The following is a 13,245-nucleotide window of genomic DNA, read 5'->3' on the forward strand; positions in this document are numbered from 1 at the left end:
AAAGCACAAAAGCACCTTGTCATACTAAGCACTGGAAAGGGCAGCCGGCAACCGGACGTCAAAGTGGAAAAGCAGCAAGTGAGAGGCTTGTCTCTGCCTACGGCCACACCACCCTGAACACACCCAATCTTGTCTAATCTTGGAAGCTAAGCAGGGTTGGGCCTGGTTAGTACTTGGATGGGAGACCGCCTGGGAATACCAGGTGCTGTAGGCTTTTGCTTTTTCTTACTTCCACCAGCAGGGGTCACTCTCCTCTATGCCTTTTTTCCATTCCTTTTTTCACAAGCGCACACATGCTCCTTTCTTCTTTTCATTTGCTTTCTCTCTTGCGCTATTTAAACCTTGCAAAATACCAGCATCCTTCTCATCACCGTGGACCTCCAGCATTGTTGCTTATTTACTTTTAATACTAGGCTTCTTTTCACCAGGACCAGTGACTCCCGCATGACTGGAGGCAACCACCGCTGACCTGGAGGCAACCACCGGTAACCTGGAGGCCAGTTTACAGCACAACCCAAGCAAAACACCTTTGCAGGCCACACGACCCCCCCGAAGAGCAGCTCAAATTCACTCGCAACCATCTCACCCTCTTCCTTCATTCACTCCTGGGCGTTTCGCTCCACCCCAAGTTGCGGGTCCAGCTTGCTCTTTCTGTCACATCCCCGCGATGAACGGTTTAGCCTGCAGGAGACCCTGCGCCGAGCCATTTTTAAACACATCTGATGCGGCAGGTGTTTCATTGCTCAACAAACAACACCTATAGGGACGGCACAGCCTATGCATCGGTCCTTCGGAGACCGCCCCAGAACGGCCAGAGTTCTCGTCCCCACGCGAGCCTGAGGAAGGCTGGCCGGGCGATGGGCCAAGCAGCGTCTACTGGCCATACCACCTTGGATACGTCCGATCTCGGAAGCAAAGCAGAGATGGGTTCGGAAATACTTGGTTGGGACACCTCCTGAGAACACCAGGTATTGTAGACAATTTTGATGACGTTTTGCCATCTTGCCCAGCTCGGCTAGCATTGAGTGGCGCCTTGCTGGACACCGACCTTACGTAAAGTAGACGCTGGAAGTCCCAAGCATCCCAAGACCTCTAAGATAAGGACGCAACCCCGCCGCCTCTACCAGGCCTCACACCGAGCTCCTTGCCACGGCTAGGAGTGCTTATTGACCCCGCAGCCGGCCGTATGCAAATGATGGCGTTAAAAGCATCTCGCGCTGTGAAGGGGCCAGGCTTTCAGCAGCTGCCCAGGGGATGGTTTTAGAGGGCGACCGCCTAACGAGGGCCAGCAGAAGTAACGTCTTCTTCTTCAAAGAAGCTTGTGTAACTAACCCAATCAGACAGCTGCCCAGGAGCTAACCTCAGTGCTAGGAAGGAGCGGGAGGGAATTGAGGGGGTGGTTCCTGCTAAGGCCCTGAAATAATAATAAGACAGGCAGGAGAGTCTGACGCATGGTGGCGGAAAAGCTGCAGGTGCAAATAGGGAATGTGGTCTCGTGCGAGCAACTTGTGCATGCTCGTTGTGTGTGAGTGTGCGCTTCCTAGGTACGGCGTGCTGCAGACAGTCAAAAGGGTTGCTCCCTTTCATTAAAAGTTAATCCCCGGCTGCAGGCTATTAGAAAGCAACTAACCGCGCTCTACTCACCCTACCCAGGTCTACCGGTGAGTCTCGCCGCTGCTCCCGGCCTGTGGCATTGGCCGCGACGCTGACGTTCCGTCGACAGCGCGGCAGCCGATCAGTGAGCTCAGCGGCTCTGAGCGGGGCGTTCTGTCTACAAGACCTTTTTAAGGAGCCAGCAAAAAAGTGAAGAGAAAAGAAAGCACAAAAGCACCTTGTCTTACTAAGCACTGGAAAGGGCAGCCGGCAACCGGACGTCAAAGTGGAAAAGCAGCAAGTGAGAGGCCTGTCTCTGCCTACGGCCACACCACCCTGAACACGCCTGATCTCGTCTGATCTCGGAAGCTAAGCAGGGTCGGGCCTGGTTAGTACTTGGATGGGAGACCGCCTGGGAATACCAGGTGCTGTAGGCTTTTGCCTTTTCTTACTTGCACCAGCAGGGGTCACTCTCCTCTATGCCTTTTTTCCATTCCTTTTTTCACAAGCGCACACATGCTCCTTTCTTCTTTTCATTTGCTTTCTCTCTTGCGCTATTTAATCCTTGCAAAATACCAGCATCCTTCTCATCACCGTGGGCCTCCAGCATTGTTGCTTATTTACTTTTAATACTAGGCTTCTTTTCACCAGGACCAGCGACTCCCGCATGACTGGAGGCAACCACCGGTAACCTGGAGGCCAGTTTACAGCACAACCCAAGCAAAACACCTTTGCAGGCCACACGACCCCCCCGAAGAGCAGCTCAAATTCACTCGCAACCATCTCACCCTCTTCCTTCATTCACTCCTGGGCGTTTCGCTCCACCCCAAGTTGCGGGTCCAGCTTGCTCTTTCTGTCACATCCCCGCGATGAACGGTTTAGCCTGCAGGATACCCTGCGCCGAGCCATTTTTAAACACATCTGATGCGGCAGGTGTTTCATTGCTCAACAAACAACACCTATAGGGACGGCACAGCCTATGCATCGGTCCTTCGGAGACCGCCCCAGAACGGCCAGAGCTCTCATCCCCACGCGAGCCTGAGGAAGGCTGGCCGGGCGATGGGCCAAGCAGCGTCTACTGGCCATACCACCTTGGATACGTCCGATCTCGGAAGCAAAGCAGAGATGGGTTCGGAAATACTTGGTTGGGACACCTCCTGAGAACACCAGGTATTGTAGACAATTTTGATGACGTTTTGCCATCTTGCCCAGCTCGGCTAGCATTGAGTGGCGCCTTGCTGGACACCGACCTTACGTAAAGTAGAGGCTGGAAGTCCCAAGCATCCCAAGCCCCCCAAGACCTCTAAGATAAGGACGCAACCCCGCCGCCTCTACCAGGCCTCACACCGAGCTCCTTGCCACGGCTAGGAGTGCTTATTGACCCCGCAGCCGGCCGTATGCAAATGATGGCGTTAAAAGCATCTCGCGCTGTGAAGGGGCCAGGCTTTCAGCAGCTGCCCAGGGGATGGTTTTAGAGGGCGACCGCCTAACGAGGGCCAGCAGAAGTAACGTCTTCTTCTTCAAAGAATCTTGTGTAACTAACCCAATCAGACAGCTGCCCAGGAGCTAACCTCAGTGCTAGGAAGGAGCGGGAGGGAATTGAGGGGGTGGTTCCTGCTAAGGCCCTGAAATAATAATAAGACAGGCAGGAGAGTCTGACGCATGGTGGCGGAAAAGCTGCAGGTGCAAATAGGGAATGTGGTCTCGTGCGAGCAACTTGTGCATGCTCGCTGTGTGTGAGTGTGCGCTTCCTAGGTACGGCGCGCTGCAGACAGTCAAAAGTGTTGCTCCCTTTCATTAAAAGTTAATCCCCGGCTGCAGGCTATTAGAAAGCAACTAACCGCGCTCTACTCACCCTACCCAGGTCTACCGGTGAGTCTCGCCGCTGCTCCCGGCCTGTGGCATTGGCCGCGACGCTGACGTTCCGTGGACAGCGCGGCAGCCAATCAGTGAGCTCAGCGGCTCTGAGCGGGGCGTTCTGTCTACAAGACCTTTTTAAGGAGCCAGCAAAAAAGTGAAGAGAAAAGAAAGCACAAAAGCACCTTGTCTTACTAAGCACTGGAAAGGGCAGCCGGCAACCGGACGTCAAAGTGGAAAAGTAGCAAGTGAGAGGCCTGTCTCTGCCTACGGCCACACCACCCTGAACACGCCCAATCTCGTCTGATCTTGGAAGCTAAGCAGGGTCGGGCCTGGTTAGTACTTGGATGGGAGACCGCCTGGGAATACCAGGTGCTGTAGGCTTTTGCTTTTTCTTACTTCCACCAGCAGGGGTCACTCTCCTCTATGCCTTTTTTCCATTCCTTTTTTCACAAGCGCACACATGCTCCTTTCTTCTTTTCATTTGCTTTCTCTCTTGCGCTATTTAATCCTTGCAAAATACCAGCATCCTTCTCATCACCGTGGGCCTCCAGCATTGTTGCTTATTTACTTTTAATACTAGGCTTCTTTTCACCAGGACCAGCGACTCCCGCATGACTGGAGGCAACCACCGCTGACCTGGAGGCAACCACCGGTAACCTGGAAGCCAGTTTACAGCACAACCCAAGCAAAACACCTTTGCAGGCCACACGACCCCCCCGAAGAGCAGCTCAAATTCACTCGCAACCATCTCACCCTCTTCCTTCATTCACTCCTGGGCGTTTCGCTCCACCCCAAGTTGCGGGTCCAGCTTGCTCTTTCTGTCACATCCCCGCGATGAACGGTTTAGCCTGCAGGAGACCCTGCGCCGAGCCATTTTTAAACACATCTGATGCGGCAGGTGTTTCATTGCTCAACAAACAACACCTATAGGGACGGCACAGCCTATGCATCGGTCCTTCGGAGACCGCCCCAGAACGGCCAGAGTTCTCGTCCCCACGCGAGCCTGAGGAAGGCTGGCCGGGCGATGGGCCAAGCAGCGTCTACTGGCCATACCACCTTGGATACGTCCGATCTCGGAAGCAAAGCAGAGATGGGTTCGGAAATACTTGGTTGGGACACCTCCTGAGAACACCAGGTATTGTAGACAATTTTGATGACGTTTTGCCATCTTGCCCAGCTCGGCTAACATTGAGTGGCGCCTTGCTGGACACCGACCTTACGTAAAGTAGAGGCTGGAAGTCCCAAGCCTCCCAAGCCCCCCAAGACCTCTAAGATAAGGACGCAACCCCGCCGCCTCTACCAGGCCTCACACCGAGCTCCTTGCCACGGCTAGGAGTGCTTATTGACCCCGCAGCCGGCCGTATGCAAATGATGGCGTTAAAAGCATCTCGCGCTGTGAAGGGGCCAGGCTTTCAGCAGCTGCCCAGGGGATGGTTTTAGAGGGCGACCGCCTAACGAGGGCCAGCAGAAGTAACGTCTTCTTCTTCAAAGAAGCTTGTGTAACTAACCCAATCAGACAGCTGCCCAGGAGCTAACCTCAGTGCTAGGAAGGAGCGGGAGGGAATTGAGGGGGTGGTTCCTGCTAAGGCCCTGAAATAATAATAAGAGAGGCAGGAGAGTCTGACGCATGGTGGCGGAAAAGCTGCAGGTGCAAATAGGGAATGTGGTCTCGTGCGAGCAACTTGTGCATGCTCGCTGTGTGTGAGTGTGCGCTTCCTAGGTACGGCGCGCTGCAGACAGTCAAAAGGGTTGCTCCCTTTCATTAAAAGTTAATCCCCGGCTGCAGGCTATTAGAAAGCAACTAACCGCGCTCTACTCACCCTACCCAGGTCTACCGGTGAGTCTCGCCGCTGCTCCCGGCCTGTGGCATTGGCCGCGACGCTGACGTTCCGTCGACAGCGCGGCAGCCGATCAGTGAGCTCAGCGGCTCTGAGCGGGGCGTTCTGTCTACAAGACCTTTTTAAGGAGCCAGCAAAAAAGTGAAGAGAAAGGAAAGCATGAAAGCACCTTGTCTTACTAAGCACTGGAAAGGGCAGCCGGCAACCGGACGTCAAAGTGGAAAAGCAGCAAGTGAGAGGCCTGTCTCTGCCTACGGCCACACCACCCTGAACACGCCCGATCTTGTCTGATCTTGGAAGCTAAGCAGGGTCGGGCCTGGTTAGTACTTGGATGGGAGACCGCCTGGGAATACCAGGTGCCGTAGGCTTTTGCTTTTTCTTACTTCCACCAGCAGGGGTCACTCTCCTCTATGCCTTTTTTCCATTCCTTTTTTCACAAGCGCACACATGCTCCTTTCTTCTTTTCATTTGCTTTCTCTCTTGCGCTATTTAATCCTTGCAAAATACCAGCATCCTTCTCATCACCGTGGGCCTCCAGCATTGTTGCTTATTTACTTTTAATACTAGGCTTCTTTTCACCAGGACCAGCGACTCCCGCATGACTGGAGGCAACCACCGCTGACCTGGAGGCAACCACCGGTAACCTGGAGGCCAGTTTACAGCACAACCCAAGCAAAACACCTTTGCAGGCCACACAACCCCCCCGAAGAGCAGCTCAAATTCACTCGCAACCATCTCACCCTCTTCCTTCATTCACTCCTGGGCGTTTCGCTCCACCCCAAGTTGCGGGTCCAGCTTGCTCTTTCTGTCACATCCCCGCGATGAACGGTTTAGCCTGCAGGAGACCCTGCGCCGAGCCATTTTTAAACACATCTGATGCGGCAGGTGTTTCATTGCTCAACAAACAACACCTATAGGGACGGCACAGCCTATGCATCGGTCCTTTGGAGACCGCCCCAGAACGGCCAGAGTTCTCGTCCCCACGCGAGCCTGAGGAAGGCTGGCCGGGCGATGGGCCAAGCAGCGTCTACTGGCCATACCACCTTGGATACGTCCGATCTTGGAAGCAAAGCAGAGATGGGTTCGGAAATACTTGGTTGGGACACCTCCTGAGAACACCAGGTATTGTAGACAATTTTGATGACGTTTTGCCATCTTGCCCAGCTCGGCTAGCATTGAGTGGCGCCTTGCTGGACACCGACCTTACGTAAAGTAGAGGCTGGAAGTCCCAAGCCTCCCAAGCCCCCCAAGACCTCTAAGATAAGGACGCAACCCCGCCGCCTCTACCAGGCCTCACACCGAGCTCCTTGCCACGGCTAGGAGTGCTTATTGATCCCGCAGCCGGCCGTATGCAAATGATGGCGTTAAAAGCATCTCGCGCTGTGAAGGGGCCAGGCTTTCAGCAGCTGCCCAGGGGATGGTTTTAGAGGGCGACCGCCTAACGAGGGCCAGCAGAAGTAACGTCTTCTTCTTCAAAGAAGCTTGTGTAACTAACCCAATCAGACAGCTGCCCAGGAGCTAACCTCAGTGCTAGGAAGGAGCGGGAGGGAATTGAGGGGGTGGTTCCTGCTAAGGCCCTGAAATAATAATAAGAGAGGCAGGAGAGTCTGACGCATGGTGGCGGAAAAGCTGCAGGTGCAAATAGGGAATGTGGTCTCGTGCGAGCAACTTGTGCATGCTCGCTGTGTGTGAGTGTGCGCTTCCTAGGTACGGCGCGCTGCAGACAGTCAAAAGGGTTGCTCCCTTTCATTAAAAGTTAATCCCCGGCTGCAGGCTATTAGAAAGCAACTAACCGCGCTCTACTCACCCTACCCAGGTCTACCGGTGAGTCTTGCCGCTGCTCCCGGCCTGTGGCATTGGCCGCGACGCTGACGTTCCGTCGACAGCGCGGCAGCCGATCAGTGAGCTCAGCGGCTCTGAGCGGGGCGTTCTGTCTACAAGACCTTTTTAAGGAGCCAGCAAAAAAGTGAAGAGAAAGGAAAGCATAAAAGCACCTTGTCTTACTAAGCACTGGAAAGGGCAGCCGGCAACCGGACGTCAAAGTGGAAAAGCAGCAAGTGAGAGGCCTGTCTCTGCCTACGGCTACACCACCCTGAACACGCCCGATCTCGTCTGATCTTGGAAGCTAAGCAGGGTCAGGCCTGGTTAGTACTTGGATGGGAGACCGCCTGGGAATACCAGGTGCTGTAGGCTTTTGCTTTTTCTTACTTCCACCAGCAGGGGTCACTCTCCTCTATGCCTTTTTTCCATTCCTTTTTTCACAAGCGCACACATGCTCCTTTCTTCTTTTCATTTGCTTTCTCTCTTGCGCTATTTAATCCTTGCAAAATACCAGCATCCTTCTCATCACCGTGGACCTCCAGCATTGTTGCTTATTTACTTTTAATACTAGGCTTCTTTTCACCAGGACCAGCGACTCCCGCATGACTGGAGGCAACCACCGCTGACCTGGAGGCAACCACCGGTAACCTGGAGGCCAGTTTACAGCACAACCCAAGCAAAACACCTTTGCAGGCCACACAACCCCCCCGAAGAGCAGCTCAAATTCACTCGCAACCATCTCACCCTCTTCCTTCATTCACTCCTGGGCGTTTCGCTCCACCCCAAGTTGCGGGTCCAGCTTGCTCTTTCTGTCACATCCCCGCGATGAACGGTTTAGCCTGCAGGAGACCCTGCGCCGAGCCATTTTTAAACACATCTGATGCGGCAGGTGTTTCATTGCTCAACAAACAACACCTATAGGGACGGCACAGCCTATGCATCGGTCCTTCGGAGACCGCCCCAGAACGGCCAGAGTTCTCGTCCCCACGCGAGCCTGAGGAAGGCTGGCCGGGCGATGGGCCAAGCAGCGTCTACTGGCTATACCACCTTGGATACGTCCGATCTCGGAAGCAAAGCAGAGATGGGTTCGGAAATACTCGGTTGGGACACCTCCTGAGAACACCAGGTATTGTAGACAATTATGATGACGTTTTGCCATCTTGCCCAGCTCGGCTAGCATGGAGTGGCGCCTTGCTGGACACCGACCTTACGTAAAGTAGAGGCTGGAAGTCCCAAGCCTCCCAAGCCCCCCAAGACCTCTAAGATAAGGACGCAACCCCGCCGCCTCTACCAGGCCTCACACCGAGCTCCTTGCCACGGCTAGGAGTGCTTATTGACCCCGCAGCCGGCCGTATGCAAATGATGGCGTTAAAAGCATCTCGCGCTGTGAAGGGGCCAGGCTTTCAGCAGCTGCCCAGGGGATGGTTTTAGAGGGCGACCGCCTAACGAGGGCCAGCAGAAGTAACGTCTTCTTCTTCAAAGAAGCTTGTGTAACTAACCCAATCAGACAGCTGCCCAGGAGCTAACCTCAGTGCTAGGAAGGAGCGGGAGGGAATTGAGGGGGTGGTTCCTGCTAAGGCCCTGAAATAATAATAAGACAGGCAGGAGAGTCTGACGCATGGTGGCGGAAAAGCTGCAGGTGCAAATAGGGAATGTGGTCTCGTGCGAGCAACTTGTGCATGCTCGCTGTGTGTGAGTGTGCGCTTCCTAGGTACGGCGCGCTGCAGACAGTCAAAAGGGTTGCTCCCTTTCATTAAAAGTTAATCCCCGGCTGCAGGCTATTAGAAAGCAACTAACCGCGCTCTACTCACCCTACCCAGGTCTACCGGTGAGTCTCGCCGCTGCTCCCGGCCTGTGGCATTGGCCGCGACGCTGACGTTCCGTCGACAGCGCGGCAGCCGATCAGTGAGCTCAGCGGCTCTGAGCGGGGCGTTCTGTCTACAAGACCTTTTTAAGGAGCCAGCAAAAAAGTGAAGAGAAAAGAAAGCACAAAAGCACCTTGTCTTACTAAGCACTGGAAAGGGCAGCCGGCAACCGGACGTCAAAGTGGAAAAGCAGCAAGTGAGAGGCCTGTCTCTGCCTACGGCCACACCACCCTGAACACGCCTGATCTCGTCTGATCTCGGAAGCTAAGCAGGGTCAGGCCTGGTTAGTACTTGGATGGGAGACCACCTGGGAATACCAGGTGCTGTAGGCTTTTGCTTTTTCTTACTTCCACCAGCAGGGGTCACTCTCCTCTATGCCTTTTTTCCATTCCTTTTTTCACAAGCGCACACATGCTCCTTTCTTCTTTTCATTTGCTTTCTCTCTTGCGCTATTTAATCCTTGCAAAATACCAGCATCCTTCTCATCACCGTGGGCCTCCAGCATTGTTGCTTATTTACTTTTAATACTAGGCTTCTTTTCACCAGGACCAGCGACTCCCGCATGACTGGAGGCAACCACCGCTGACCTGGAGGCAACCACCGGTAACCTGGAGGCCAGTTTACAGCACAACCCAAGCAAAACACCTTTGCAGGCCACACAACCCCCCCGAAGAGCAGCTCAAATTCACTCGCAACCATCTCACCCTCTTCCTTCATTCACTCCTGGGCGTTTCGCTCCACCCCAAGTTGCGGGTCCAGCTTGCTCTTTCTGTCACATCCCCGCGATGAACGGTTTAGCCTGCAGGAGACCCTGCGCCGAGCCATTTTTAAACACATCTGATGCGGCAGGTGTTTCATTGCTCAACAAACAACACCTATAGGGACGGCACAGCCTATGCATCGGTCCTTCGGAGACCGCCCCAGAACGGCCAGAGTTCTCGTCCCCACGCGAGCCTGAGGAAGGCTGGCCGGGCGATGGGCCAAGCAGCGTCTACTGGCCATACCACCTTGGATACGTCCGATCTCGGAAGCAAAGCAGAGATGGGTTCGGAAATACTTGGTTGGGACACCTCCTGAGAACACCAGGTATTGTAGACAATTTTGATGACGTTTTGCCATCTTGCCCAGCTCGGCTAGCATGGAGTGGTGCCTTGCTGGACACCGACCTTACGTAAAGTAGAGGCTGGAAGTCCCAAGCCTCCCAAGCCCCCCAAGACCTCTAAGATAAGGACGCAACCCCGCCGCCTCTACCAGGCCTCACACCGAGCTCCTTGCCACGGCTAGGAGTGCTTATTGACCCCGCAGCCGGCCGTATGCAAATGATGGCGTTAAAAGCATCTCGCGCTGTGAAGGGGCCAGGCTTTCAGCAGCTGCCCAGGGGATGGTTTTAGAGGGCGACCGCCTAACGAGGGCCAGCAGAAGTAACGTCTTCTTCTTCAAAGAAGCTTGTGTAACTAACCCAATCAGACAGCTGCCCAGGAGCTAACCTCAGTGCTAGGAAGGAGCGGGAGGGAATTGAGGGGGTGGTTCCTGCTAAGGCCCTGAAATAATAATAAGACAGGCAGGAGAGTCTGACGCATGGTGGCGGAAAAGCTGCAGGTGCAAATAGGGAATGTGGTCTCGTGCGAGCAACTTGTGCATGCTCGCTGTGTGTGAGTGTGCGCTTCCTAGGTACGGCGCGCTGCAGACAGTCAAAAGGGTTGCTCCCTTTCATTAAAAGTTAATCCCTGGCTGCAGGCTATTAGAAAGCAACTAACCGTGCTCTACTCACCCTACCCAGGTCTACCGGTGAGTCTCGCCGCTGCTCCCGGCCTGTGGCATTGGCCGCGACGCTGACGTTCCGTCGACAGCGCGGCAGCCGATCAGTAAGCTCAGCGGCTCTGAGCGGGGCGTTCTGTCTACAAGACCTTTTTAAGGAGCCAGCAAAAAAGTGAAGAGAAAGGAAAGCACAAAAGCACCTTGTCTTACTAAGCACTGGAAAGGGCAGCCGGCAACCGGACGTCAAAGTGGAAAAGCAGCAAGTGAGAGGCCTGTCTCTGCCTACGGCCACACCACTCTGAACACGCCCGATCTCGTCTGATCTCGGAAGCTAAGCAGGGTCAGGCCTGGTTAGTACTTTGATGGGAGACCACCTGGGAATACCAGGTGCTGTAGGCTTTTGCTTTTTCTTACTTCCACCAGCAGGGGTCACTCTCCTCTATGCCTTTTTTCCATTCCTTTTTTCACAAGCGCACACATGCTCCTTTCTTCTTTTCATTTGCTTTCTCTCTTTCGCTATTTAATCCTTGCAAAATACCAGCATCCTTCTCATCACCGTGGGCCTCCAGCATTGTTGCTTATTTACTTTTAATACTAGGCTTCTTTTCACCAGGACCAGCGACTCCCGCATGACTGGAGGCAACCACCGCTGACCTGGAGGCAACCACCGGTAACCTGGAGGCCAGTTTACAGCACAACCCAAGCAAAACACCTTTGCAGGCCACACGACCCCCCCGAAGAGCAGCTCAAATTCACTCGCAACCATCTCACCCTCTTCCTTCATTCACTCCTGGGCGTTTCGCTCCACCCCAAGTTGCGGGTCCAGCTTGCTCTTTCTGTCACATCCCCGCGATGAATGGTTTAGCCTGCAGGAGACCCTGCACCGAGCCATTTTTAAACACATCTGATGCGGCAGGTGTTTCATTGCTCAACAAACAACACCTATAGGGACGGCACAGCCTATGCATCGGTCCTTCGGAGACCGCCCCAGAACGGCCAGAGTTCTCGTCCCCACGCGAGCCTGAGGAAGGCTGGCCGGGCGATGGGCCAAGCAGCGTCTACTGGCCATACCACCTTGGATACGTCCGATCTCGGAAGCAAAGCAGAGATGGGTTCGGAAATACTTGGTTGGGACACCTCCTGAGAACACCAGGTATTGTAGACAATTTTGATGACGTTTTGCCATCTTGCCCAGCTCGGCTAGCATTGAGTGGCGCCTTGCTGGACACCGACCTTACGTAAAGTAGAGGCTGGAAGTCCCAAGCCTCCCAAGCCCCCCAAGACCTCTAAGAGACTCAGAAAGAGAATAGGAGGGATCCAATGGCTGGATGTCCTTAAGGACAAAAATGTCCAGGAAGGATGGGAAATTTTTAAAAATGAGATTCTCAAAGCACAATCGTTAACAATCCCGAAAAGTAGGAAGAATGGGAAGCATTTAAGGAAACCAGGATGGATGAACACAGAACTTAAACACATGCTAAAAAGAAAGAAAGAAATGTTTATTAAATGGAAAGAGGGAGGCATATCTAAAGAAGATTATAATGCAGTCTGCAGATCCTGCAGGGCACGTATCAGGTTAGCTAAAGCTGACAATGAATTAAGGCTTGCAAGAGATGTCAAAAGCAATAAAAAAGGATTTTGGGGGTATGTCAAAAGTAAAAGAAAAGTCAAAGATGCTATAGGATTTTTACAGGATGAAAATGGAGAAATGGTAAGAGAGGATGTTGAGAAGGCCGAACTTTTTAATTCCTATTTTGCATCTGTTTTCCCTCAGAAAGAAAATGTAACATCAACTGATCTTCACTGTCCTTTTAAAGGAATAGAGGAATCCAAGTTATCTGTAAACAGAAAGCTTGTGAGGGAATATTTAGCTAACATAAATGAGTTCAAGTCTCCAGGTCCAGATGAATTACACCCCAGAGTACTGAAGGAGATCGTAGAAGAAATTTTAGAACCACTCTCCATAATCTTTGAAAATTCTTGGAGAACAGGAGAAGTCCCAGAAGACTGGAGAAGAGCAAATGTTGTTCCTATCTTCAAAAAGGGGAAGAAGGTGGACCCAGGGAACTATAGGCCGGTGAGTCTGACTTCTATACCAGGAAAGATCTTTGAACAAATTATTAAACAACATGTATGTAAGTACATGGATAAGAATGAAGTGATTAACCAGAGTCAGCATGGGTTTGTAACTAACAAGTCATGTCAGACTAACTTAATTTCCTTCTATGACAGAATCACTGACTGGGTGGATCAGGGAAATGCTGTAGATATAGTATATCTTGACTTCAGCAAAGCATTTGACAAAGTATCTCACACCATCCTTATTGAAAAAATGACCAAGTATGCAATGGACCAGGCAACTGTTAGGTGGATTCATAACTGGCTTAGTGATCGGACTCAAAGGGTGGTTGTAAATGGCTTCACATCCAGCTGGATGAATGTCTCAAGTGGGGTACCACAGGGCTCCGTCCTGGGACCTGTATTGTTCAACATCTTTATCAATGATTTAG

The 13,245-nt window shown here is 52.9% G+C and overlaps 7 non-coding genes across 7 annotated transcripts; all 7 read left to right on the forward strand.

The window, feature by feature from the left end:
• The first annotated feature begins 95 nt into the window (after positions 1-95).
• Positions 96-214, forward strand: LOC141266259 (5S ribosomal RNA). The gene has a single exon (XR_012320310.1). It is a non-coding gene; the product is annotated as a 5S ribosomal RNA (ribosomal RNA).
• A 1,697-nt stretch (positions 215-1,911) lies between these two features.
• Positions 1,912-2,030, forward strand: LOC141267580 (5S ribosomal RNA). The gene has a single exon (XR_012321318.1). It is a non-coding gene; the product is annotated as a 5S ribosomal RNA (ribosomal RNA).
• Positions 2,031-3,715: 1,685 nt separating this feature from the next.
• Positions 3,716-3,834, forward strand: LOC141267287 (5S ribosomal RNA). The gene has a single exon (XR_012321289.1). It is a non-coding gene; the product is annotated as a 5S ribosomal RNA (ribosomal RNA).
• Positions 3,835-5,540: 1,706 nt separating this feature from the next.
• Positions 5,541-5,659, forward strand: LOC141270377 (5S ribosomal RNA). The gene has a single exon (XR_012321615.1). It is a non-coding gene; the product is annotated as a 5S ribosomal RNA (ribosomal RNA).
• A 1,706-nt stretch (positions 5,660-7,365) lies between these two features.
• Positions 7,366-7,484, forward strand: LOC141266373 (5S ribosomal RNA). Its single transcript, XR_012320412.1, has one exon. It is a non-coding gene; the product is annotated as a 5S ribosomal RNA (ribosomal RNA).
• A 1,706-nt stretch (positions 7,485-9,190) lies between these two features.
• Positions 9,191-9,309, forward strand: LOC141270369 (5S ribosomal RNA). Its single transcript, XR_012321607.1, has one exon. It is a non-coding gene; the product is annotated as a 5S ribosomal RNA (ribosomal RNA).
• Positions 9,310-11,015: 1,706 nt separating this feature from the next.
• LOC141270379 (5S ribosomal RNA) lies at positions 11,016-11,134 on the forward strand. Its single transcript, XR_012321617.1, has one exon. It is a non-coding gene; the product is annotated as a 5S ribosomal RNA (ribosomal RNA).
• Positions 11,135-13,245: the final 2,111 nt, after the last annotated feature.

Source organism: Phyllobates terribilis, unplaced genomic scaffold, assembly GCF_046119375.1.
Source record: "Phyllobates terribilis strain yellow unplaced genomic scaffold, ASM4611937v1 Scaffold_4__5_contigs__length_816908805, whole genome shotgun sequence".
NCBI lineage: Eukaryota > Metazoa > Chordata > Amphibia > Anura > Dendrobatidae > Phyllobates > Phyllobates terribilis.